The sequence below is a fragment of the Mastomys coucha genome, unplaced genomic scaffold (assembly GCF_008632895.1).
Source record: "Mastomys coucha isolate ucsf_1 unplaced genomic scaffold, UCSF_Mcou_1 pScaffold15, whole genome shotgun sequence".
Classification (NCBI taxonomy): Eukaryota; Metazoa; Chordata; class Mammalia; order Rodentia; family Muridae; genus Mastomys; species Mastomys coucha.
In genome coordinates, this window is record NW_022196897.1 from 32746492 (window position 1) to 32750552 (window position 4061).

Here is a 4061-nt window from a genome sequence, read left to right on the forward strand (position 1 = left end):
GATCTAACTTCAAAAGTTGACTTTTGACCTCCATGCATGCATGCATACAGATTAAATAAAATATTTTTTAAAAATTGTAAGAAAAAAAAAATCCCTAACCTGGAGTGGGAGTTTGAAAAATTCTGTCCCGTGAAAACCACCTAATTTTAGGAATTAGTTTTTTTTATCTGAATCTATATTTTTATTAGAGCAGAAATTTAACAGGATTAGAATTAGAAAATGCTAATTATAGAAAGCCTGTTGTTTTTGGGATTTCTGTAGCTCTAGGGATTTAGGGCCCCGAGCTATGAAAATTCCCACATTTGGTATAGAAGTCAACCTTTGCATGTATTTTCTTTCTTCTCTATTTCTTTAACTCTTTTGTGTAGAATTTTTTCAGGAGCAGTAAAGCCAAAAGAGTTTGTTTAATTGTTTGTGCCTTTGCTAAGTTAAGGACATACCAGTGCACCATTGTTGTGCTATGAAACAATAGAATCAATTGTACTTAGGTCACAGATAGGATGAGCATAGTCTATGCAAAACCCATGAGAATGACTAGCAATAATTTCCAACACTTAGGTCTGTTTGGAAGCCCTTGAGAAATAGAAAAATTATTGAAAAGACCAAGAGACTGTTTGAATTTAAAATTCTTCATTTGTCAGCAGTTCTGGCTAATTAAATCAATGTAAACATACCTTAGATATGTTTAAAATACATCACTTAAATAAAGAATGTCATTGCTCCATGTTTTAGTAGTAGCACTGTGGACAACTACATCTGAAATGACAAAGACATTAATAACCATACCTTATATTATGACTATAGACATTAGCTACTGTACCTTACCCATCATATCGTACCATGTGCATCTCTTGGCTTTGGGAGATAAGTAAGGAGAATTCTCAGCCTAATACTCACTGTTATTTTCAACCAATTTCAGTTTTAGAGAGAGATTAATTTAGCAAACCTCATTTTATCATATAGGAAATAAATCCCAGAGAGAAAGGATAAGTAAGAAATAATACACAAACACTGAGAGAAAGATATAAAATATGTGGTTTGCTCTGTGGATATAAATGACTTCCTTAAAAATTTTTTTAAAGGGAATGATGAACAGATTTAACTTCATAAAAATGAAAAAGATAATTATTCTTCTGTATATAAAAATGCCAAAATTGGGGTGAAGGGATGCAGTACTCATTAAGTGCTTGCTGGGCAAGCCTAAGGGTGGGAGCTTGGATCTTAGAACTCACAACAAATTTGATTTGGCACAGTGGCTTTCCTTAATTCCAGCCTTGGAAGAAGGAGGGGTGAGGATCCCAGAGCCAGATGGCAAGTAAGACTGAGGCTGCCATCCTCAAGCTTTGGCTTTGCCTGGGAGATCCCACCACAGTGAATACAAGGTAGAACAGTGAGGAAACAATTCCCAGACCACCATGTTCTCAGGCAGCCATAGGTTTTCACATCCCACACATATGCAGGCATATATACACACATCTCACACACATGAAAAGCAAAAGGAAAAACTGCCCAAATTGCATTGGAAGGAGGTCAGATCATGGCTGCGCAACTGTAGTTGGACACTGTCTTAAATGAAAAATAAGAACAAGAACTAGAGTAAATTTTAGTGATAAAATGCTCATTTAGCATGAATGAGTTTCTGGATTAAATTCATAGCCTCACAAAAACAAAACAAAAGAAGCTAGAATGGAAACAAACAAGAGAGACTGGGACAGAGACACCCTGCTCAACCAGACTGCCTGAACTCCAGATAGCCCATCTGCCTGTAGACCTTCCATACCCGCTTGGTGCCACCAAACCTTATTCCCAATCTGCTCAACCCCCCTTCTAGCTCGGTCTCAGTCCCCAGTGTGGGTGGAGACCCCCTGCTTAACCATAGGCCACACCAACCAGAAGACCAGAGAGGAAACAGAGATCAAGGAACAAAACACCTATCCAATAAAGATGAACTAAGAAATTGCCACCTAGATCTGTAATCACCCCAAGTCTAGACACTAGCATAAGAACACAGCATCAGCTAAGGCAATATGTCATGACCAGAGCCCAGCTATCCTACTACATATAACAAGCCCTGAATATCCCAACACAGCTGAAGCACAAGAAAAAGTCCTTAGAACCAACTTTATGAAGGTGGTAGAACTCCTTAAAGAGGAAATGAATAAATCCTTTAAACCATGAAAGCCAAGAAAAAATGTTGAAGAAAACAAATAAAACTATTCAAGACCTCAAAATGGAAACAGAAGCAATAAACACACACACACACACACACACACACACACACACACACACACACACACACACACACACATTGAGGGCATTCCGGAAATGGAAAATTTATGTAAGCAAACCTAAACTGCAGACACAAGCTTCACAAGCTTCACCAATAGAATACAGAAGAGAGAGGGAATCGCAGTTGTTGAAGCTACAATAGAAGAAATAGATACCCAGGGCAAGGAAAAAGAAGGCTGATAAACACTCTCAGCAAAAGTGCCTGGATACAAGATTAACTCAAAATACCTGTAGCCCTTCTCTATAAAAATGACACATGGATATTAAAGAAATCAGATGATCAACACCTTTCTCAATAGCCACAAACAACATAAAATATTTTGAGGTAACCCTACTAAGCAAGTAAAAGGCTTGTATGATAATAAATTAAAGTCTTTGAAGAACGAAATTGAAGAAGGTATTAGGAGATAAAAACGTCTCTCATGCTCATGGATTGGTAAGATCAACATAGTAAAAACGTCTTCCTACCAAAAACAATTCATAGAAGATCCAGACGTAAATCCATACATCTGTTAGTGTCCTACTTTTGGTAAAGAAGCCACAAACATGCAATGGAAAAAAGAAAGCATGTTCAATAAATGGTGCTGGTCTAACTGTATGTCTGCATTTAGAAGAATGCAAAATAGACCCACATTCATCACCCTGCAGAAAAGTCAAGTCCAAGTGCATCAAAGACTTCAACATAAAACCAGATACATTGAACTTGAAAAAAGAGAAAGTAGGAAATAGCCTTGAACACATTGGCATAAGAGACAACCTTTTTCCCATTTTTTATTGGCTATTTTATTTGCCTACATTTCAAATGTTATTCCAGTTCCCAGTTTCCCCTCCACAAGCCCCTTAGCCCCTTTCCTCTGCCTCTGTGAGGGTGCTCCCCTACCCACCCACCCACTCCTGCCTCAGCACCCAGCATTCCTCTACCCTAGGTCATCGAGCCTCCAGAGGACCAAGAGACTTCCCTCCCATTGATATCTGATAAGGCAATCTTCTGCTACATATGTAGCTGGAGCCACGGGTCCCTTCATGTGTAATCTTTGGTTGGTGGTTTATCCCTCAGAACTTTAGGATGTCTGGTTGGTTGATATTGTTGTTCTTCTTATGGGGTTGCAAACCTCTTCAGCTCCTACAGTCTTTGCCCTGACTTCACCACTGAGGTCACAGAACACTAATAGTGAATGCACCAAGATCAACAATTAGCGAATGGGACCTCATGAAACAGAAAAGCTTCTGTAAGGCAAAGGATACCATTAATAAGACAAAAATGCCAGCCTACAGAATGGGAAAATATTTTTACCATCTCAACATATGATAGAAAGCTAATATCAAATATATGCATATATGTATGTACACACACACACACACACATACACATATATATGTATGTATTTATACATGCACACATACATACACATCATTTCGAGTGAGGAAATCTAGGCCAAAAAGGACATGTATGTTTTATACATATAAGTGGATGTTATCTAGAAGTATAGGATACTTATGCTATAATTCACAGACCCAAGGAAGCTAAACAAGAAGGAATGCCCAAGTGAGGATACATGAATCTTACTTAAATGGGGGAATGAATAGTCACAGAAGGGAGATGGAGGAAGGCAACTAGGTGAGAGGTGGAACAGGGAGGGAAATGGTAGGGTTCAGGATCAGGTAAGGAAAGATAGGAGAGAGGGCCAGAGGGCCAGGAGAATGAATGGAAACATCACAGTGGGGGACATCACTAGGAAGTTCCAGAGACCTGGGATTTGGGAGGCCCTCAG